Here is an 8,289-nt window from a genome sequence, read left to right as displayed (position 1 = left end):
TGCGCATCTCCCCTATAGCCACCCCAAGGGAAGGGCACCCCCCTTTCAAGGGCCCCGTGTCCTCCCCCAAAAGACCAGGTATCCCCCGTCGATGCTTTTTCCCAAGAACAACTCCCCACCACCACCAAGAGCAGGGTGTCCCCCCACCCCCAGTGCCAGTTGCCCTTCCCAAGGGCCAAATATTCCCCCCAGGGCCATGGGGGGGGACACGACGACACAGAAAGACACCCCAGTCTTTGGGTGTGCCCCGAAAGTGCTGCCCATCTCCTGCCATGGGCAGCCAAGCCCAAAACCCCAGGGCTGGAGGCAGGGGGGCACAGAACCCCCATCCATGGGCCAGGGGGCTGGCAAAAGGGCAAGGGGTAAATGCCACCAATAATTTGTGGGGTAATTATTTCTCTGCTCATTTTACACCCTTCTCAGGTCTTTATTGGACAGACCTGGTTCTGCTCCCACCGGGAATGGCACCTTGAGGAGCTGCTGAGGGCACCCGGGGGGGGTCGGTAAACCCACACAGAGCAGCACCCACCCCACATGCATCCCCATCCCTGCTGCCCACCCCGGGCCCCTGGAGCAATGATGGTGATGCTCGTCCTGGTGTCTCCTTACTAGCCAAAAACGGGGAAAACCCCAATAAACAAACTGAGTTCCTCAGGCGGCTCCTCTGTGCCCCCCCGGCCATGGCCCCTGCCAGCCCGACCTGCTGCCACTGAGCTCTCCAGGGCCTTAGCGGCACGTAAAGGGTTTCTCCGTCGTCCGGTGATAGGCCTGTAGCATCTGGCGTGTCCCCAAATACAGAAGGGAAACGGCTATTCAGCACTTCTGCTGCCTGATTGCTATTAACAGCTCCACCATTCCTCTTTCTCGGTAGACCCGCACTACCGCCGGGCAGCTGCTGCTTTTCATAAACTTGATTTTTAAAAACTAAGTTGTCATCCTCCTCTCCAGCACCGCCGGTTCCCCCGACCCACATTCTCCATCCGCTTCCTGTCTGTCACCATTGGTTTCCACCTGGGGCTCTCCCACCGGTGCCCTGCAGATAGGGAAATGGCATCAATGTCCTTGGAAAAGTCGTGGGATGGCCAACGGAGACCTGCTTGGCGTCTGCCAGGGCCCGGGACTGAGCTGGATTTGCCCCATCCCAGGGCACTACGGGTTTCCCTGGGACCTGGGCTCCCGGTGCTGCAGGACCAGCTTCCCCGACCCATCCTGGTTCACCCACGCCAGCACTGGGCTCCTGTGCCGCAACGAGCACCACGCAGGACTGGCTTTGGCAGGATCATCCCTGGCGCTCCTGCCTGCTCTGCGCCACACACCCCTGTCCTGCTGCCCACCCGCTGCCTCCATGGTCCCTGGGGACCAGCTGCCCCCCCAGGACCCGTGTGGCCCCAGCAGCAGCTGGCACCATCGCAGACACCACAGTGACTTGCACCCCAAGCGAGAGGGCGTAGGTCTTGGCAGGCGGGCGGCCGGTTTGGGGATCCCAAGCTTTGCGGGGGGGTCACAACCCCAGCGACAGGGCCAGACCCTGCCACGCCAACGGGGATTGAAAACCCAACTGGAAAAAGCCTGTGGACAGGACGGGGTTCAGCCTGCCCCTGCCCTGACACCGCGGAGATGGGCTCCCAGACAGTGGGTCTGCTCTAAGCTGGGGGCTTTGGGTCTCCCTGCAGGACCCTTATTTCCCCTGAAGCCACCCTGGAGGGGACTCGGAGCCCTGCGGGCCACCGGCCTTGGGGGAGTGGGATGGGATGCGGGGGATCGGCTCGTGTGCAGGGAGACTTCGCTTGCCGCTTCTTGCTGACCGGCTGTTTTATATCAAGGCGGGAGGGGGGATTTGCTGTTCTAGATGGTATTTTAATGGGCAGGCAGGCAGCTGGAGCCTGGGAGAAGCCTGCTTTACATTGTTTGGGGTTGTAACAAATAAATTCAATTAAAGGCAAATGGCTCCGCGCAGCCCCCACCCTGCGCAGTGTCTCTGCGGCACCGGTGGTTGCGAGAGCCGCGGGTGCGAGGCGGGAGCCCGGGGCTTTGCCCCCCACGCCAGGGCCACCCGGGGGTCCTGCCCACTCTCGCCCGTCGCCCCCGCCGCGGGGAGATGCCGGGGTGCGCCGGCGGGATGTGGCGAGGGCCAGGGAGCGCAGGGCACCGCACCCACCGAGCACCCAGAGAGGGGACGCCGCGGCCGGGGAGTCCACCCTGTCCCCTGTCCCCGTACTGCGCGTCCCACCCTGTTGAGCAAAGGGGATGGGAAAATCCCAGCGGGCAGGAGCCATGCCGCAGCGGGCACCCCTCGGGGACGGGCAGCCCGGGACAACGGCCTCGGTGGGCAGCGGCATCCTCTGGGCAAGCGGAGGCCGGGCAGGGGCTGGGGTGTGGAGCTGGGCTTTGCACGGCCACGATGCAGCCCCAGAGCCCTGCGGCCTTGAGGGAAAGCAGAGGGGACTTGGCAGGGATGTGCCAGAGCCTCGGCACGCTGTAAACAGCCGCCACCGCCGCAGCAACTCCTCTGCCGGGAGCCAGCACTGGGCGTTTGTTAGTTGGAAACCAGATGGTGCTCTCCCAAGCACCGGCGCAGCTCGCCCGGCTGCGGCCCTGAGCCAGGCGCAGGCTCCCAGGGACCCCGGGGCTGCGCAGCACCCAGTGGCTGGGACCCCATCGGGGTGGCCGGAGAGCTGGGGGTGCAGGGAGGGCCTCCCGAATGGACGGGCAGTGTCAGGGTGTCCCCTGCCGCATCGCTTGCCCCAGCTAGCACCGGGTGTGTCCCAAGGGATGCTGTGTTCCAAGGGATGGAGAAGGCAGGCAGCATCCCCCAGAGGGGATTAGAGATGGGGCATTAACATCCCTTAAAACCTCCCTGCATCTCTGTGCCACTCTGTGCCTCAGTTTCCCTGCGCCTCCCCAACAGCAGGAGGCTGATGCAGGGGGAGAGAAGCTGGTCCCCAAGTCAGAGTCCACCTGGTCCCCCCAGAATAAGGCTGAGATAGCAGGGAAGGCATAAAGCCCCATCTCCGCGGCCAGGGAAAGTGACAAGGAGGGATCAGAGGGGTCCCGGCCACATCCCACCTGGGCTAATTCTCCATGGGACATGGCACAGAGGACATGGCCAGCGAGCCCCTGTCCCAGCACCGCCAGCAGGACCCGGGGGTCTGGGCTCTTCCCCAGTCCCCAGCGGTTCTGGGGGCAGGTGCACCTAGGGAGCACGGACAGACCTATCCCAGCCCTGGGACTTTGGGGGGGTCTGCAGCAAGCAGACGAACAGACAGGGCTGGGGAGGGGCCGGGGGGGGAGGACGGCATCCCCGGCAGCCGTGGGGGGGTCCCGCGGTGTTTACAGAGCTTAAAAACCGCCTAAGCCCCGCAAGGCCACGGCGCACAATAGCGTGTGGACGTGGTGACACCGGCCGTCCCCACACCACCTTGGAAGACAGAGGGCCCTGCCACCCACCGCCAGCACCGGGATTAATTATGATAATGTAGTTCTTTCCCCCTTTGTCACCCTAATGAATGGGCCCCTTTAGGATTTTAAGGCCTTTGTTTGGTGCCTCTTTACTGCGGTATTGTAGGATGGGGACTAGCAGGTGGCAGGTCCCCAAACAGCCCCTTTTGTCTCCTTTGGGGGCTGTTTTGTGGTGGGGTTGGGGAGGGGGATGCGAGGATGCGGGGGGGGGGGGGGGGGGCTGCAAGGGGGCTCCTGGACCGAACCGTAGTGCTCACCCCATCTCTGCGGGGCCGTGGCACCCCACGCCGTGCATCGTGGCATCGGGGACTGCTGGCCCCGGCCATGCCCTGAGCCGCCCGCTCCCCGGACCGCTCAGTGGGCAGATGCTGGGAGCCACCGTCTGAGCCCCTGCCTTGATCTTTTACTGCCTGGGCAAATCAATTACCCAGCAGAAAAGTCCCTAAATCCCACCATAAAACCCGTTTAGCAGCCGCCGTGGCGCTCGCCGGGCCCTGGGCAAACCTCGCCCGCTGCCAGCACGAAGCCGGGAGCAATTTGCTGCGGGGAGGGTGGGTAATCGCTGCTGGGGAAGGTCAGGCTGCGGCCACAGCTGCACAGCGTCTCCCCACTCCCGGGAGGCGGATGGGGGCTTCTCGGGGGTCCCGACTATGCTCAGACCCTCTCGAGACCCCCACAAATCCCTGCCCCTCTGCACCAGCCTGTCCCCATCCTCATCCCCTGAGCAGGGGAGCAGCTGGGGATGTGCCAGCGCTGGGGACGGCACTGGGGACCAGGGGTGGACAGATGAGGTGGCACAGAGAGCGGGGACAAGGCAGGGCATGGAGGCACCCGGGTGGCAAAGCCCTGTGTCAGCAGGGGTCCGTGTGCCCCATGGCAGGGCCGTTGGCCGTGCTCAGCAATGAGCCCCGTGGCACCATGGTGGTGATGATGGAGCCTTCCTTGCTCCCATGCAGCCACATAGGAGCATCTTTAATACCACGGGGACAACACCAGCATGGGACCGAGGGACCTGGGGATGGTCAACATCTCCCTGATTGCAGGCTGGGCTGGGAGATGCCTTCAGGATGCCCAACAGCGCTGGAGACAGAAGATGGTTCTGCCTGGGGGCATCGCCAGGCGCTGGGCACTGGGGATCTCTCTGCCCCACGGTACCTTCCCCATGGCACAGGGGACCCCGACCGCCCCGTACCCCTGGCTGTGCAGGGCAGAGGGGCTCCACGGGGAGGGGGCAGATCCTGGCCGGGCACCGCCGGGGGCTGCAAACTGGTGAGCAGCGGGGTGGTAAAACGGTGACAAGTAATTGGTGTCCCGGCCAGTCCTTTCATGCCGACGCCGTTTTATGGGTGAGGAAATTGCTTGTGAGTCAGGAACACAGGAGACAAATTTAGGAAGTGCTCTCTGAATGTGCCGGGGTCAGGCGCCGAGGCCGAGCGCTTGAAACCTGGGTGGCCTCGGCGCTCGCCCCGCGTCGTCCCCCCCCCCCCGGCTCCTCGGCATGGGAAAGCAGACCTTTTATCTTATCACTGCTCTTCCGCCGCCCCGGCCTCCCCCGCGCGGCCCCCTCCCAGCACAGCCGCTCACGCCGCAGACACAATGCGCGGCGGCGGCCAGCCCTGCGCCCAAGACCCTCTGGGAGCACCCGGCACGGGGGGCTGCTCCCACCCACCCACCCGCCTGCCAGGGGGCTTGGGGTCCCCTGTATCACCCCGTGTCCCATCGCCCCACAGCGCCTTGTTGGTGCAGAGCGGCCCCTCCGGCCAACAAGGCGCTGTGGGGCAATGGGATGTGGGGTCCCCCCTTGGGGACCAGCCCTGATACAAGCTGCCGTGGCCCCAGGGACGTGGAAATGGGGAAACACCGGTGCAAAGGTGTCCATACACTGTGGGACAAGCGGTGCCTGTGGCTGGTCCCCATCCCCGCCGGCAAAGGCACCGGGGCCAGCAGACCCCCATGCCACGGCGCTGCACCCCACACCTCCTCCCTCCCCACCCCGGCCTTCCCCATGTCGCCTTGTGCGTCCCCCCGCACGCCGGGGAGCAGGTTCTCCCTTTTGTTCATTTGCTACGGTTTTAATTGGGAGGAAAGGCCGCGGCCCCATTAAAACGCGCCCAAATGCGGCCGACGGCTACCTTGAGCGCACAGCCCCCAAGCCCGGCCGCCGCCGAGCACGCCGCATCGGGTGGTTTGGATGTATTTGGATGTATTTTTCTTGATCGCTGGCCAAGCGCTCTCTCCTGCAAAGCAGCATGTTTCTCATTTTCTGTAGGTTTAACTCCAAATTAATTTGTAAGTGATCTAGGTTTCTTGTTCCCCGAAAGATACCTAATAGTGGGGGGGAGCTCCTGCCAACCGAAACGTCTCAGTGGGGTAAAGGAAAAGCAGGAAAAAGAAACCCAGGAACTGTGACCCCTGGTGGGTATTTAACAAGGTGTCAGGGTGAGGGATTTTTGGAGCCAGCTAAGTGGATGTGACACCGGCCCCGCGGGTCGGGACAGGGCGTGGGGATGCTCCCACTGCGGCGGCTGCTGCTGCTGCTGCTGCCGGGTCTCATCCTGATGCGGCCCTTGGGGGGAGCGGGAGCGGGGAGGGATGCTCAGCACCCCGCTGCCTGCGCTGGCGGGTGCTGTGAGCCCCAGGGTGCGAGGAAAGCGGGAGGAACAGGAGATGCTTGGGGATGGGGTGAGCCATCCCCAGCAGGAGCTGCTGGAGATGTCCTCGCTTTGGGACCAAGGGAGCGTATCTGTGCCTGGCAAGGGCTGCCGAAGCGCCGGCGCCTGCGGGGAGCCAGGGGAGGCCCCACAGGGTGGGGGTCCCCCAGGGCTGGTGGGTGGTGGGAGGGGGCCAGAGAGCCCGCCGGGTGCTCCTGCCGCATGGGAAGCGGGCACGGTTTAATTGGGCGGGCGGCCGCTCGGCGGGGCCGGCTGCTGGCAGGCGGACACAAGCTCTTTTGTCTCCGCTCTCGCTCCCGACACCGGCTGGGGCTGGCAGGGCCCGGAGTGGTTCAGCCACCGAGAGCCGAGCTCGCCACCGCGGCAAGCAGCCAAACCCACCCCGGCTCCTCGGGCTGTCACAGGCCTTTGCTGCACGCGAGGAAGCACCCAGGTGGCCGGCAAGGCTTCCTGGCTGATTAGGGGTTAGGAAACTTGCGGCAATCCCCGGCAAAGAGCGCCGCAGCCCTCCCTGTGCCCCCTTCTTGCCAGGAGAGCTAGCAGGAGCCGGCGAGACCCCTGCCTCCCTGCTGGCTGGGGGTCCCCAGGGCTCCTGGGGGGCTGGCTGCATGGCCAGGGTCCTGGGGCAGCAGGGGTGTGAAAGCACCTGGGCTTTCGCTCTTCAAGGCAGGAGCTGCAAGGAGATGCCACGGAGGGATCTGCAGCGAGAGCGGCCACCACTTTCGGATCCTGGCTCCTCTTGCATCCCCGTCCCTCAGCTGTGCTCAGATCCCCTCTGCAGTGCGGGGTCACCAGCCACAGGGCTGTGCATCTCCCCCCTTCCTGGCACCCTCCGGGCATGGTGGCTCTCCAACCCCTCAACTGACATCCGTGAGAGTGGATGGTGGCAGGGTTGGTGCTGGCTGGAGAAGACGGGGCTGACCCCCACCACTTGCATCTTTCGCCTGCCCTGTCTGCTGGGGGCAGCACAGAAAGGAGCCCAAGAGCCTCCTCTCCCAGACCTCCCTCGCCACAGGGGGAACAGGGGCTACAAAGGTTGGAAAGGACATCATGGTGGGAGCAGGAGCCACTCCCAGGTGATGGGGGAGATGGCCTGGCCACCACCCAGAGGGAACCATCCCTCCTCGCAGAGCAGCCCCAGCCCCTCGCGCGGGGGGAGCCGAGCCGGGGCCGCTGGGTGGGTCGAAGCCAGCCGGGGATCAGCGGCGACCGTGAGCAGAGCGCAGCCAAATCCCTTCTTCCCGGCATCCGGCACCAACCACCCTCTTTGCAGAAAGGCCCAAGCGGGGGGAGCCGCCGCTGTTGCTCAACAACCCTGCAAGGGCCCAGGTCCCAGCTCCTTCCCGGCACCACTGGGAATGGTTGGGCGACACAGCCGAGCGCTGCCGACCCGAAGAGCGGGCGCCATCACCGTGGCGAGGGACCTCTCATGGACAGCACAGCCCGGCTGGGTTTGGCTCCCCAAGTCTCCCAACCCATCGCCAGGGGATTCCCGGCTTTCCTTGCCCAGGAGCACGGCTGGCTCTTTTGGGGGAATCCTGGTGCTGGGGTGAAAATCAGAAGGAAGGGGCTGCGGGACCTTTACCCGCCAGCCATCTCAAATGTGCCCGTCACCGCCACCGGCACTGCCGGTCAGTCGTTCCCCAGCATCCCTTCCAGTTCTCCCAGTGCCAGCAGGCGGCTGTGCCCCAGCCCCGGGCGCAGGTGTTTGCACTGACGGAAGCCCGTGGTCCCGGGGGATGGCGGTCGTGCCTTCCCTGCCTGGGGCGACCCACATCCCGCCATGGGGTTAAACTCCCCAAGGAAAAGAGGGAGGAAGATAGGAAAAACAATCACAAGAATTTGTTTCATGCTGCCTGGATCCCTCCCCGCACGCAGCAGTGTTTTTGGACGGCCAATTTATAATCAGCAGTGTGGAATGTTGTAAATTAAATATTTTTAAACAACTTTGCTCTCTCTCTGGTTAAACATTTCAGAGATCGCTCTTTCTTGTCTGTCTCTTGCTGGGTGGTCTCTCCATTCGCCCGTACATCTTCCTCAAACACAATTAACCATTTAGATGTTGCACAAAGGAATAGCTTATGCATACAACACCAGTCGCTCGCTCGCTGCTCTGGCGCTGGGGGAGGGAGGCAAATAAGAAGGCAGCTTCTTTTAT

This window comes from Haliaeetus albicilla, chromosome 8 (assembly GCF_947461875.1).
Source record: "Haliaeetus albicilla chromosome 8, bHalAlb1.1, whole genome shotgun sequence".
NCBI classification, from domain to species: domain Eukaryota; kingdom Metazoa; phylum Chordata; class Aves; order Accipitriformes; family Accipitridae; genus Haliaeetus; species Haliaeetus albicilla.
The sequence above is the reverse complement of the archived record's forward strand: the minus strand, read 5'-3'. Positions refer to the sequence as shown.